The sequence below is a fragment of the Panthera tigris genome, chromosome F2 (assembly GCF_018350195.1).
Source record: "Panthera tigris isolate Pti1 chromosome F2, P.tigris_Pti1_mat1.1, whole genome shotgun sequence".
Classification (NCBI taxonomy): Eukaryota; Metazoa; Chordata; class Mammalia; order Carnivora; family Felidae; genus Panthera; species Panthera tigris.
Window position 1 is genome coordinate 39,835,839 of NC_056676.1, and position 16,019 is coordinate 39,851,857.

At 39.1% G+C, this 16,019-nt stretch overlaps 1 long non-coding RNA gene across 1 annotated transcript in view; it reads right to left on the minus strand.

The window, feature by feature from the left end:
• Nucleotides 1–915: 915 nt before the first annotated feature.
• The window catches only part of LOC122234921, a 51,858-nt gene continuing 36,754 nt past the window's right edge, over nucleotides 916–16,019 (minus strand). Inside the window, exon 6 of the long non-coding RNA XR_006212910.1 lies at nucleotides 916–996. This is a non-coding gene — a long non-coding RNA (uncharacterized LOC122234921). The remainder of the gene's footprint in view (nucleotides 997–16,019) is intronic.

Below are 16,019 nucleotides of genomic sequence, written 5' to 3' on the forward strand. Positions count from 1 at the left end.
ATAAATGCATACATAAATGCATATATAAATGCAATGTTCAATCATTTAACAAGTGTTTATTGAGTTCCTGGCACTGAGAATACAGCAGTTACATTAATGAAGGACACAGAAATCCTTGCCCACCTGGAGCTTGTAATCTGGTGGGAATGGAGAGTAGTGGAGAGATAATATATCTAAGTACCATGTGTAATATATTTATAAGGTAATTAGTTCCAAAGGAAAAATCAGGGAAGGGAATATGAGACTAAAGAGGTATGTGGAAATTTTAGATAAGTTGGCCAGAGATAGTCTACCTGAAAAGATGACACAAGAAAAACACTGAGGGAAATGAGAGATACCTGAGGGAGAAGCTTTCTAGGCAGAAGGAACAGCATGTGCAAAGGCCCTGAGTCAGGCCCATGTCTGGCATATGCAGGGTGCATTAGAGTGAGCAGATAGAGCATGGTAGAAGGTGTGGTCAGAGTGAAATGGTAAGGGTAGGCCAATCAGGCAGCACCCAATAGGCCAAGGTGACCCTACATATTTGGCTTGATAAAAAGGCACTGATGTGTTTGAGCACAGGAGTGACATGAGCTCAGTAATTACATGATTTCAGTAATGACAGGATAGGGACAGAGCAGAAAAGCTTACAACTGGAAGAAGAGACATTTAAGTTGAGACTTTAAGGAAGAACAAGAATTAGCTAGGGTCAAGTGGGTTTGAGGGAGATGGGACAGAAAACATTTTTAGAGCCAAAAACAGTATGTGAGGAGGCTCAGTGGGATTGGTGCTCGTGTTATCTAAATCATTGACAAATGATGGTAATGATGGCCATATCTTCTGCATGTTCAAAATCAGACATTGTTTTTTTTTTTTTCCCATGGAAGAGTATCATGACAAAAGTCCTTAGGCAATGCCTTTTGTGAGGATGACACTAACAGTAGTGCTCAGATGTGTGTCTTTGGCATCCGTGTGGCCTGAATATCTGCAGTGATGGAAGACATGGCTACGATGAGCCTAGAAGAGAAAGAGAATGTAGGTGTCATATGGTAGGCAGCAGAGACCCACCCAAACAATTTACAATTCTTGAGACATGGCCCTGACCCAGGACCTTTGCACTGGCTGTTGTTTGTTGTTGTCGCTTTGTTTTATTTTTCTGCTGGAAAGACCTTCCCTCAGATACCTCTCATTTCCTTCATGTTTTAACTCCAGTGTCACCTTCCACAGTAGGACAACTAACTGAAATTTACGCATCTGGAACTGAAGTTTTCCAAGAAACAAGGGCTAAAGATGAAAAGTAAATGGATAGTATTTTTTCAAAGAAATTTTGAACCTATTACTTCCTTTTGTCCACATACATGCTCTGTAAGTTATGAATAGCAAGTAAAGAAAGTATATCACAGAGACTTACTAAATTATATAACACCACAGAGAGAATTAATGGCAGAGGAGGGAATGGTAACCCAGGACCCTTGGGAATGAGTTTTAATGTTTTTGGACCAAGCCTTGATGTAAATGAAGACAGGTGGTGGGGGAGGAGGGAAGAGCAACGGCCAGAACTTGTTTGGAGAAAGGATAGTTTCCATGTCCCAGAACGGTGACCCGTAGATTGCCATATACTTTGGTGATAAGCTCATTTTCATGCAACACAAACTATACTTTAGCATATTGTTCAAGATGCTATAGCACGTGCTTGTGGGAAAATAAATTAGTATGAACTTTCGGGGGGGGGAGGTAATTTATGATTTTGAAATTCTTAAAATCAGAATTTTAAGTACTAAAATCTTCAAATTCTGATTACCAGATAGTTGTTACTTGGGCTACAAGTCTGGCTATAAGTAACCAAAACCCAAAGCAAACTGCTTTAGTAATGAGGAAATGTATTGACTCACATAATTAAATGTGAAAAGACTGAGCAGGTTGCTGTCTTGATTTAGTCCAGGGGCTCCACTGCCATTCCCTGTGACTTTCCATGTGTGAGCTTACCCATCAGACAAAGAGTGAGGAGTTCTGAGTACAGCATAAATGTTCGAAACGAGAGGATTGATTAAAGTATATTGGAATATCATACACACATTAAAATATGTTTAGAGTACTCTAAAGACTTGAAAATATGATCACGATAAACCATTAAATCAGAAAAGCATACTGTAAAGAAATATGTTCAACACAATTCCATTTTTGTTAGGAAAAATATGCTGCATATCTAGAGAAAGAACTAGACAGACATATACTAAAATATTAACAGTTATAAATTATATCTGAATAATGGGTAAAAGAAACATTTTTTTGATATTAGTATTTTCTAAATTTTCTACAATAAACACACATTATGAGAAAAACAGAAGTCATTATTTTAATGTCATGCAATGATATTTGGGGTTTTGATACTTAAGCCTACATATAAATTTTCTTTTTCCTTTTTTTGGTCTGGTACCCGTTAACAGCGATGCTCTAGCTGTCAGAAGTCAATATGATATGGCTCAAGTCAACTTACCATGTTGGAAACTGTCTCACTGGGCTGCTAGGAGAATTATCACAACCACTTAAGGAGATTATGTGAAAACAAGACTCTCAGACATCCTCAAGTTAGAGTTCTTCCAAAAATAAATAAAGTTATATTTACAGGTAATCTAGGCAGTTCACTTCCATAGGAGAAGAGATCCTTTGAAAGCTACTCATGAATTTACATCCAATGATAACCATTATTTGGTAAAAGTCACAATGCGACTGGCAGCGGGTAAAGACCTTTATACATTTCCTTTGATTAGATATTAGTAACCCCATTTTACGGATGAAGACCAGGCACTAAGGAGACTATGTAACGTGACACAATTCATGCAGCTGGTGGAACCAATATTTGAGTTCAGGCCTACTTACTGCAGTCTCTGGGACTCTCCTAAAACTGCACGTTTTTTCTAATCAAGCTACTTGGAGCACCTTTCACTTTACAATCCTCACTCCTTTTAGGAGACATTGTTTTTCATCACCCAAAAGATTCCAACCCTTCATGGGTAGATTTTGAAAAAAAAAAAAAAAAAAAAAAGACGTAGCTAGTTTTCTTCATAAAACCATTGTATGTGCTCAAATTCAAATAGCATGCATAAAAATTATTCTCCAAAACATGACCATTAGACAGATGTCCTCCCAAATGAATGAGTACTCATGAACACATTTGGAATATAGGATCTGCCCATCAACAGTATGTATTACTTCCCCATCAACAAAATGTGAAATAACCTGTTACAGAGAATTCGTTTCTGGAGCTAAATCACAGCCATGTGAGTAGGCCTTCTAATGAATTCTACCCCACAAATATTAACAATTAGGGAAGAGTCCATGAGTATGCTGGAGTCGAAGTTCTAAGCCAAGGGATGAGCAGTGGGCTTCAAATATGGAAGGATAATGAAAATAAGAGAACTACATTAAATTGGTCTTTGATATCCCTCTTCTTTTCTGGGTGGTCTTTGATATCCCTCTTCTTTTCTGGGTGATATCAAGAAATTTCTGGAAGTTTACTGTGGTAGTGTTATACTTTATAACATTTGTAAGAGACAGGGAGAGAAAAACATTTCACCTAATCTTCTCACACATTCATTATTTTTAACAATACTTCACCAGAGATGGCTTCTAACAAAGTGAAATATCTTATGTATTAATTTTTTTCTCTGGAAAAAGCCAATGTATGCAAACATATAAAAATCCATTTAAGGAAAAATGTATTCTAGTCATTGAGTGCTTCCTTACATAGAAATATAATCTCCCAAATATTCGTCCATTATGTAATATCACATTGCTGGAATCTAATTGCAATATCATCATTATAATACTTAGCAGACCTTTTCCCCAAGTGCTATCCCATCCATTTTTCTCTGTATAACAATGATGAGTTTCATTTAATGATGGAATTAATACGTATTTTTAGCACCTCACCTCCATGATTTCACTCTTGGATCTGACCTTTTAAAAAATGTATTTCCAAGTAGGAACTAAAGCAAGGGATTTCCTCCCCTCTTCTAAGCTCACACATGCTGTGGTAATGCTTTCATCTAGTATAAATCAAGTTAAACCTGTGTGATAGCTTACAAATAATTCACATATCCCAGTGAGCTCTTTGGTGGCTGACTTGTCCTGCTGTATAATACAGAAAAACTGTGTCCTTTAACCCACAAAATGGAAGCCAGCAGAATCACAACTGCCTATAGAGCAAAAACTTTCTGCCTGCATGAGTGAGTAGGAGGATTCAGTATCTCCTACAACAGAAGTACCTGCAAAGGACAGCTTTCATTCATGGCTTCAGAGGATGTGCTACCTAGCGGCCAAATCCTCCCTCCTACTAGAAGAGGCCCAGGACATTATGCGAACACGACGAAAACACCCTTTCGGGATCCCCACAAGAAGGCAAAAACTTAGGTGCCCAAGATCAGTAAAATAGACAAAGATGTCAAAGACGAGGCCACACTTTCTTTTTCCCAGGAGAATTTGGAATCTTAGAAGGAATCTCTATAACAAGTTCATGTAATCATTTACCCAAGGAAACCTTGTTTTGTAGATACAAACAAGAGGGTGCCCTCTCACCCACCCCAGACTGTTTATAATGATTCCCCTTATCCCCCACATAAAGACACCCCTGATGGGAAGATTCCTCTTTGCACCATGAGGATTCTAGCCCCCTCCGTGACTTGGCATCTGCCCACCTTTGCAAACCACACTCCCGACTAATCATCTTTCAGGACTCAGTTATGCATTACCTCCTTTCTGAATCATTCTCAGTTCCGTTCCCTGTTTAGAAAATTCAATCACTCCCTTTTCTTATGCCTTCACTCTGTCCAGTATATCCTCTATCCAACACATAACAGACCCTATAATATTGCATTTATTTACAAATGTGACTGTCTCTATAAAGCTAGGATCTCTTTGAGAACAATAATCACGTTGAAATCACTGTTGAACTCTATTACATAACATGGGGATTCTGGCACTTAATAGACAGTATTTGCCCAACTGATGTTTGACAGATAAATGAAGAAATGAATGATAGGTAAGTGAGAGAAAGATTAGAAAAATTAGACAGATTAAAAGTTAGAAAGATTAGAGAAATTAAGACACTTGCCCAAGGTCTCACAGATACTGCATGGAGCCAGAACTGGAGGCCGGGTGATCTCATCTGTTTGGCTCTGAAGCTCATACCCTTTCCATTATAATCCAACAGGTAAGATAAAAAAGTATTCTTTAAAATTTTTTTTTCATGTTTACTTATGTATTTTGAGAGAGAGAGAGAGAGAGAGAGAGAGAGAGTGAGAGTGAATGCAAGCAGGGGAGGGAGAGGGGCAAGAGAGAGAGGGAAAGAAAGAGTCTCAAGAAAGCTCCACACTGTCAGCACAGAGCCCCATGTGGGGCTTGATCGCGTGAAACAGGAGATCACGACCTAAGCCGAAATCAAGAGTTGGACGCTTAACCAACTGGGCAACCCAGACACCCCAAGATAAAAAGTATTCTTTTTCCTTACATCGAAAGGATTGCTCAATACAGTATTTTAACACTGAAGGAATGTCATGCTTCACCCAGGTTCAATAGCCCAGTGGTTTCCAGTAAACAAAACCTCTTCCTCTTTTCCCTCTCCAGCCTGAGGATAGCCTTGTTAATTCAGTGAGTGATATGAACTCAAGGAGGGGAAGGGACAAAAAAGATGGGCCGAAGAACCCCACTGCACAACCTCTCAGACAGCCATCTCTCACGAACAGTATGCACTCGACACTGCTCCATATGGTCCTGAGTGCCTGTCCTACTGCTCAGAATGCTGTATGGTCGCCTCTGATCTCCAGGACCCTGTGAAGCTTCCAAATCTCCTTAGCGTGGATTCCAACTCAGTACCTCCTTCCCCATTCCCCAGTCTGCCAGCAGTGGTCTCTATCCCGACTTTGTCTCGAGCTCAACTTGGCCCCAGGGAAGCCCCAGGCTTCAGAGATCCCTATTTGCAGTGAGATTCAGAACCATGAGCACTAAAAACGTTATAAAGTTCTTTCTTTTTTTCCATTAGCATTTGAAACATCATTTTGCTGGTCTAGCACCTATCTATTCCTCCTTGTAAACAAGGAGTTTACAAGTTTGAATAAAACAGAGGCTTATGTCTTTAAAATCATCTGTACCAATAGTTCTAACAGAACAAAGCTAATTCATATATATGCAAGGAACTAGAAGTGGTTGAAATGAACTTCGCCTACGGTCTTTCCCTCCCCCATCAAGTGATACCCAAAGGAGAAGCTACCCAATCCTGATGTTTTTACAGAATGACATACATCACACAGGTAATTACTCATCCATCTTAATGCTTCCTTTTAAGTTTGCCCTTAAGAAGCCTGTGATCTCCCAAGTCAAGGGCCTCAGTAAAATCAATAAAACCTCGTCCTATCAGGCCACCAGCCAGATCATTTTCCACCTTTTAACAAGGCAGTGGTTATTAAATGCCTTGTTTGAAAACCCAAGTGGGGTCATCAGACTTTCATGATGAGAATAATCCATCAATTGTACATGTGCTATCTTTTCAGTGTCTTTGATATGAGTGATAAAGTAGGTAATGGCCTACGGTTTTTCAATATCTGAACATGTTCTCCTTTCCACATTGGGGTTGCAGCATAGCAAAGGGAATTTCACGACTGGAGGAAGCTTGTTAAGAGAGAAAGAAATTTCGCTGAGTTATTTCAGTCAATGCATAAGACATGCTGCTGGCTCCAACTTTGAGAGCTCAGCTCCAAGCTGTCAGTGACTTCTTTAGTCCTTAATGTGGCTATTCAGTGACCAGAGATTCTGAATCCATAAACTTACAGTAAGATAGATCTTGTCATAATGACTCTTGCCATACTTTTCATTAACTGCATCCTTGCCTTGAATTGGTAGGAGCGATGAGAGATCTAGCAGCTAGAAATTAAGAAGTATCAATTCATGTCGGACTCTTCTTAAATACCAATCTTAAAACAAAAACAACAAAGCAAATATACTTCTTGTGGGTGTCTATGAAAATAGATGTGTCCTTGAAAACCTTTCTGACTTCAGAATTGCTAAAGACTTGTATTCTGACATCGCCAGACATCTTCATGAATGATTAAAAAAAACAAAAGCAAAAACAAAACAATCCATAATTTAGCTAATGGAAGCTCCTTCTCTCTTCATTTTGCATCTGTTTGATTTGGTTGGGAAAGCATTTGGAGGTTATGTATTTTCCACTTAAGATATAATGCTTTTTATTGTTTCACATTAATTATGAAATTAAAAGGAGACTATTTCAAAGCCCTCATTGCACTGTTCTAAATATACAGAATTAATCAAGAAATTGAATTCAAATTTCAGTCTATGACAATGTCTAGTAAGGAATGGTTATCTGGGATCCTATGGACTAAAAATGACTATTAAGCCAGCACTCCTCCACTTTATCAAGGCAATGATAATTGACACAGTGATGGGGATCCTGAAAAACAGCATGGTTCTGAAATATCTTTGAAATTATTAAAGGAAGATTAAATATATCATTTTATTGTTAAATATATTCTTGTGCTCTAAATCTTTGAAATTAGGTAAACCTCAAATGGTTTATTTGGTTATCTCCATTTGTCAGAGTATTTAATTGCCCCAAACACTTGATTTCTCAATCTAAGAGCATAATAGACAGTAAGCTGTTCTTGTCTGTTACCTAGGAAATAAGCTCTAGCACCTGTGCCAAAAGGAATACGGCCACAGAATCAATGAAGACACAAATGCACTTTGCATCTCTCCTTATTCCTGTTCTCTTTAGCTTTTATTGGAATTTATTTAGAGAGAAAATGAATTGGGGAGGAAATAAAATGAATCAGCTCAGGCAGCTTACATTCCCTTTGTTATAATGTGAGTAATAATGGAAGGAAAAACAATGGTTGGGAGGTAATATGAATAATCACAAGCCTTTTATTTATGGATCTACATTTACTTTACAACATGCCCGTGTCATCCCATTTATCCCTGAAGCCACCCTCCACGGCAAGTGACGCTGTTGTGGAGACCACCAGCTCCCTGCAACTAGATGGATCTTGGCTGAAATTCCCTGCTCTCCCACTAACATGCTGTATGGCCCTGGACAGGTAATTTAATGGTCTAGCCTCAGTTTTCCCATCTATAACATAGGGTCAATAATATACCATAAGATTGATGCAAGAATAAAGGAGTTAATGATTAGGAAAATTGCTAAAATTCCAGTGCTTTGCAATTATGGGGCATTTTCTTATCTAATCTGCAACTCCCTAAGAGCTACAACTCTTCTTTGTATTTTACCAGTGAGGGAACTGAGGCTTAGCACAGTTTAATGACTTGCCTCAGGTTATTTGCCAAAGGAAGTGAGTGTTTGGATCACGCACTTTAAACTAACTATTGGCAGAGTATTTGGGATCTACTTACTCTCTCAGGTCTATCACTACAGTCTTCTACAGATCCTTTGCACCCACTCTGCTCCCTTCCGCTTTGCATCTTCTGGTCCCTCTGCCTACAGTGCACTTCCTTCCGCCTCTGCCTCCCTCATCTCTACAGATTCTGCACATCCCAATTCAGGAGATGCTGCCTCAGGAGAGTCCTCTCCACGCTCCTTTGTAGACCAAGTCCCCTGGCACGAGTCCCTCAACAGTAGAATGCTGTCATATTTAAAATTTTCTAATACTTTATATAACTACAAATGTAATGAAGAAATGTGCTCTCCACAAGACCTAAGTTCCTGAGACAGGCCCTATGTCAGTGTTTGCTCATCACTGTGCCCTCAGCACCTCGCACTCTCCCTGGCATGAGGGAGTGTGCAATAATATTTCTTAAAGAATTGTGAATGAGTGAACACACCAAGTGTGTAATACATTCTGGCTCTTATTTCTAGCCCTTGGTGTGCAGATCAAGAAACTAAGGTTTGGTCAGGTTAAGTAAGCTGCCCAAGGTCACCCAGGTGATGTGTTCTAGATCAGACTCAAACTGAAGTCTTCAGACTCTTTGCAAGGATCTCACCATCACACTCGAATTTTTTAACTGAATTTTTGTTTAATTTTTTATAAGTTTATTTATTTTGAAAGAGAGAGAGAGCAGGGGAGGGGCAGAGAGAGGGAGAGAGAATACCAAGCAGGCTCCATGCTGTCAGCATAGAGCCCAATGTGGGGCTCAAACCCACAAACCATGAGATCATGACCTAAGCGGAAACCAAGAGCTGGATGCTTAACCGACCAAGCCACCCAGGTGCCCCTTTAAGCTGAGTATTAAATTTAGATGTTGTGATAGAATAATGGCCCCCCAAAGACATCCATGTTCTGATCTCCAGTACCTGTGAATTTGTTACGTTACGTGGCCAAACAGACTTTGTAGATGTAAGTAACAATCTTGAGATGGGAATATTGCCCTGGATTATCCAGAAAGGATGAATGCCATGTAATCACAAGGGTTCTTAGAAGAGGGAGGCAAGAGTATTAGAGTCAGAGAAGGAAGTGTGATGATAGAAGCAGGGGTCAGAGTGATGCCGTTGTTGGAACAAGGCCATAAGCCAAGGAATGCAGCCAGCCTCCAAATGACAGGAAACAAAATGAATGGATTCTCCCTAGAGTCTCCAGAAAAAAACAGCCCTGACGACACCTTCCTTGTTTTTAGCCATGTAAAGACCTATTTTCAGACCTCTGACTCCCAGAACTTGATGATAATAAATTTAGGTATATTGTTTGAGGCTAGTAATTTGTTCACAGTAGCAATAGGAAACTAATGTAGATGTTAATGACCTCAGGTCCATTGATAAGGTTGTCTTCATGGTGATGTAAGCCACTGGCATTACACTGTAAGATCAAGCTCAGTGGATGGATATAAACAACACACAATAATAAAAGACCATTTGTTGAATTTGATCTGTGCGGTTACTCAAATCAGATTAATTTCAAACAAACAATAAATCTATTCTTTAGTCGTTAACCCTGAATAATCTATATTGAAAGGAAGCGAATTCTATGGAAAATCAATCTCACCTTCTTTTTGTGAAGACGTGGTGTACTGAAAAAACTTCATGACTGAAAGTCTAGGATGTTGATTTGAGGGCCATTTGCCACTTTTCAGTCATATGACATTAGGCCGTGCACTTGTCCTCTCTTTCCTCATTCTAACATGAAAGGAATTGAGAGGCAGATCCTGGAACTACCCCCCACATCTACCATCTATGACCGCACCATGCTATTTTTTAGCCTGACTTCACCTTTTCAATTAAGCATGTTTGTACATTCTAACCTGTCCCACCCACTGTGATCCTCTCTTAGGTTCTTGTTGCATAACACCCCACACTGAAGTCTAAAATTCATTCTAAAGGCGCGCACACAACTTGTAGTTCATTGTGATTACAAAAGGACAGAGCGTTCAAGCTGCCGTCGGTCATTTGTGTATGAGTCCAGAATAGTCACTACACTGAATGTTAACATATGTCTCCACTCTGAGTCTGTCCCTGAAGCATAAGAAAATTCTACACGGGTCAAGGATCTCCTCCTTAATAAATTCTCTCCTTTAACTTTTAGGGATATTAAAAATAATAAAATAACGTACCTTCGAGCGTGATGTTTAAAAGCTCACAAGTTTACCAATGAAATTTACATATCCTTTCTCTTAAGATTGCTTTTAGTGTTTATTTTCTTAAAGAGTCAGACAAGAGAATAAAAGATACAAGAAAAAGTGATAGGAAGGGAAGAGTGAGGAGGAGGGTTTGCAAATAGATCCTTGGCCTCTTCTCTCCTGGAGACCTGTACAAATAAGAAGATTCCGAACAATCAAAATCAGAGATGCTACTGGAGTCACCACATGCCTGCTGACAGACGGACAATTTTGCTAATATACTCAGTGGAACTTGAAAAATTGAAAAATCTATTCCCAGTATATTTTAATGGCTCAAGCAATGAAAAATTTATACTAGTATTGATAATGACATCCTTGGAACAAGAAAGAAGCAGGGACTGGAAGCGCATTATATTTTTAAACATCACACCAGGCGTTGCTTCTGGAAAAACACAGTTCCTGTCCTAACTAGTGTTTCAGTGGCTTATCTTCATTAAGTAATATATAGGATGAAAAATGTTAGTAAATTAGAGACAACAAAATAAAATGGCCTTCTTCCCCAAGAAACATTTTTCAATATGCTGTATTTCTATACACCAAGAACCAGCATTATTAACGCATGGGGATAGTTATAGCTCCTTATACATTACCGACTTGACTCATGGTTGGCTCTGAAATGGAGTATCTAAGAGATCTACTTCATAGCTTTCTGTAGGACCAGAAGCAACTGTAGAAGCTCTCTCAGGGACAACATTCTGGACTCTGATCAGTTCAGAAGCACCAATCTGCCAAACCTATTCTTGTGTCTCTTAATGGATCAGATAGAGTGGCCTCAGTTATGAGGTTCCCTACACAATCACTAGATTATAGGTTTATAGGGGCAGGTAAGCCAGCAGTTTCTGAAAGGAAAAGCAGATTGAAAAAGTGAGTCATTGGTGAAGGCCTAAGTTACGTAACTCCTCTAGCAACAGCTCAAAAAATTGGATTGCTTCACTTTCCAGAGTCCAAATAGTTATAGAGCCCATTGGCTATGCTAATATTTATTGTCTATAACAGATCAATATAGGCTAAGAATGGTAGACTAGGGTCAGGAATGGAAAGGGCTTATGAAAGAAGAGAGCAAATAGTGGTCTGCTGTCATAGCCAGTCTCCAAGACGACCCCCAATGACTCAGGCCTTCTGGTATTGGCACCCATGGATAGTCCTTCACACATTGAACTAGAGTTGGCTGTTGTGACCAACAACATTCTGTGGTCACATTGTGGTGGGAAGCATAGTACGGTATTTCTAAGGCCACATCATGGAAGGCATTACTGCTTCAGCCTTGCTCTTTTGAATCACACATTATAAGGGAAGCCAGCCACCATGCTGTACAGCCCTGTGGAGTGGTTCACATGGACAACAATGGAAGAACCCTGCTGGCAGCCAGCATCAGTCTATCATTCTTGTGAATGAACCACCTTGGAAGTAAAATTTTTAGCCCCAGGCAAGCCTTCAGGCAACAGCCTGAGCCAACATCTGACTACAACTTCACAAAAGACCCTAAGCGAGAACTGCCTAATCAAGATCATCCTGAATTTCTGACTCACAGCAACCATGCAAGAAAATAAGTCATTGTTGTACTTATATACGTCTAAGCTTTGGGGTGGGTTTATAAGACAGCAATAGATAACTAATACTTTCAAACTGATAGCATGAGTTTAAATGTGACCTAAACGGCATCTAATATAGTGGTTAGGAGTTACTGGATTTAGGTCTGAGTTTAAATCCTAGCTGGATGATTCTGCAAATTATTTCATCTTTCTAAATTTCAGTTTCCTTATCTGAAGAATATGGATAATAATAATACCGACCTCTGCACAGCAAAGGGAACAACCAACAAAACTGAAAGACAACCTACAGAATGGGAGAAGATATTTGCAAATGACATATCTGATAAAGGGTTAGTATCCAAAATCTATTTAAAAACTTAATACAACTCAACAACCCAAAAACAAATAATCCAATTAAAAATGGGCAGAAGACATGAATAGACATTTTTCCAAAGAAGACATCCAGATGGCCAACAGACACATGAGAAGATGCTCAACATCACTCAACATCAGAGGAACGCAGATCAAAACCACAATGAGATATCACCTTTACACCTGTCAAAATGGCTACCATCAACAACACAAGAAACAGCAAGTGTTGACGAAGATGTGCACTGCTGGGAGGAATGCAGACTGGTGCAGCCACTCTGGAAAACAGTATGGAGGTTCCTTAGAAAGTTAAAAATGGAGTACCCTACGATCCAGTAATCACATTACTAGGTATTTACCCCCAAAAGACAAAAACACTGCACCCCAATGTTCACTGCAGCATTATTTACAGTAGCCAAATTGCAGAAGCAGCCCAAGTGTCCCTCAGTAGATGAATGGATAAAGAAGATGTGGTGTATACACACAATGCAGTGTTATTCAGCCATAAAAATGAATGGAATCTTGCCATTTGCAACAACATGGATGGAGCTAGAGAGAATAATGTTAAGCGAAATAAGTCAGAGAAAGACAAATACCATATAATTTCTCACATATGTGGAATTTAAGAAACAAAACAAACAAGTGAGAGAGAGAGAGAGAGAGAGAGAGAGAGAGAGAGAAACCAAGAAACAGACTCTTAATTATAGAAAACAAACAAATGGTTACCAGAGGGGAGGTGGGTGGAGGAATGTATGAAATAGGTGAAAGAGATTAAGACTGCACTTATCTTGATGAGCACTAAGCAATGTACAGAATTGTTGAACCACTATACTGCACACTTGAAACTAATGTATGTAACTATACCAGAATTAAAATGAAAAACTTAATTTAAAAGAGTAATAATAATTCCTACCTATCATTGTGGCCAAGGTTATGTTATGTATCACTGGATCACATGCCCTCTAGGATCTATTCAAACTTTAAAATTCTGGAACACAGAATTTATATATATATATATATATATATATATAATGTATGTATACATGTTTTATATATATATATATAATGTATGTATACATGTTTTATATATATATATATAAAATATAATGTATACATGTTATATATATATATATATATATATATATATATTCAGAATACATACACACATAATAAAAGACAGGAGACACCTGCTATATTAAGCATTTACTCTTTTGGCTACTAGGCCAGATAGGTACTTTACATATTTTACACCACCTTTCAGTAAAATCTTACTTGGTGTCAATCAGGATCATAACATTTAAAGGCTTCTTGTTTTAAGAAGAATTGGTCCAAGATGAAAGCTGTATGACAAAAAGCTACTGGACTGTAATCAAGTTCTATTGCAGCCAATTAATCTTTGTACAAAAGCTGGAAGGTATTTCATCAACCAGAAATGAAGGAGAAAGTTTTATTATAACCCAGTAGTGAACTGACCCTTTTATACTCCAGGGACCGGGAAAAGTAATCAATCCATGGGTGTTTACCAGGGGAAAAACTGAGGCTTTAGGAGGGAGAAGCTTAGCCCCAGGGAGGGTATCCTGTAAGTCTGTCAACTTCTTGATAGAGCTCCTGGCCTAGACCCAGCACTCCCCTGGCCTTCTAGCAATTGAGGCTGTATTTGACTTATAAAAAACAAAACAAAACAAAAAAACTTTATTAAACTAGCCTTTTGTCATTGAGACGTGAAAATTCACTCGGTTACAAGTATTTTTTCTTCAGTGTTCTCATTTGAAATGATATTTCGTTTTTTCTCTTGTTTTCTTTTCCCTGTCTGCTCTCTCTGCAGTTTCTGGTAATCATGAGAACCGTGGACATTATCATTCCACCAGCCCTCTCTCCATTTTTTGCCAATTCCAATTTGTTCTGAGTCCTGCAATAAATGAAATAAATAATACATGAAAAGGCCAGAGGCAACGGCACCATCACCCTGCACACCCAGGGGAGAACCCAGAGGTTGGAGGGAGCTCTCTGCAGAGAAGATGGAAAACAATGTCTCAGGGGCCCAATTATTTACTGTAGCTGCTGAAATGAGATGATTTATGTCGGTGACAAGGCTGTCCTGGAAATAGTACCCAACTGGTATAAATTTAGATCTATTATGAAAAAAATGATCCTTGGACCAAAAAGAGCCCAACTTAAAAAGAAATTAAATGACTGTGGATTGTACATACACATACTGTAATACGTGTGTGTGTGTGTGTGTGTGTATACACATACATACAGGTATTTGCTACATATTCAATATTTAACTGGTGGAAGTTCAAGAAGCTAAGAATATAAACACTTTGTACCTCAAGTTTGTAAGGTCACACAAAATAATTTGAGTCAGGTCATAGGTGGAAGAGGATAGACTTTTAATTGAGGACAGCCTTTAATTTTTTGGTGCGTTACATGAATACCGAAGCATTTAATTGGCCATGACATTGGTAGCAAAACAGGCAAGGGTTAAACTCACTAGATTAAGATCAGGATTTGGTTACTTCAAAACAACACCCTCCAAGGTCACATAATGAAATGAAAAATTCAAAATGTCAAATAGCAGTGCTGGTTCCATTGGACGAGCATCCAAAGGAAATTCATTAAAGCCCTGGGAGAGTCCAAAATACAAAATTCCCAGGCCTTAGAAAGTAATCGGGAAAGAGGAGCCAGCAGTTGGTTAAAGCTTAGAGGATCAGGTTGCTGCCTCATCAAGATAGCTGATAGTAAAGTTTTTTAAAGGTATACAGGATCAGTTAAAGAAGAGTGACCATATGTATCATGTGAACATGCGTATTTTTATTCACAAATACGTGCTCCACTGTATATCATATATGTTATAAAACACGTGCAAAAAAAAAAAAAACCTTAGAAAGCAATAAAAGATAAACATAATCCTACGTTCTTTTTCATTCTTCCACTACGTCAGTACGGGTTATAGCAATGTCGCCAAAATTTAGAGACGAAGAGAAGTGTTCTGGCATCAGGCCAAGATAGGGATAGGGGGCGAGAAGCAGGAGCATCGGGGACTGCAGACAATTCGGGTGTGCTCAGTACCTAGTGCTCAATAAAATAGTGAGTGGACATTGAGGATTATTAGTGTAATTCCCACCCCTCCAAACTAATACCGCATTCCTTCCTTGTGATTGTCAAGGACTATACCCACAAGGAGGTACGGTCCTGATTTGCCCTCACCCCACCACTCCTTGGACTCAGCTTTCCTGCTGTCCACATGGCGGCTGGGAGGCCAAACGCTATTGTGAACAAAGAAATAAAAGCCAACTTGCCCTTCCTTTGACTGTGGCAGTAACGGGACTGATACCAGGTTTTTCTCACAGACTGTCTGCCCATCTGTGGAGAGTGGCTGTCAGACCTAAATCACCCACACAGAATAGGTATTTCAACTGTGGATGTTGCAGAGGGGCACCTGGGTGGCTCAGTTGGTTAAGCGTCAGACTTCGGATCAGGTCATGATCTCGAGGTTCG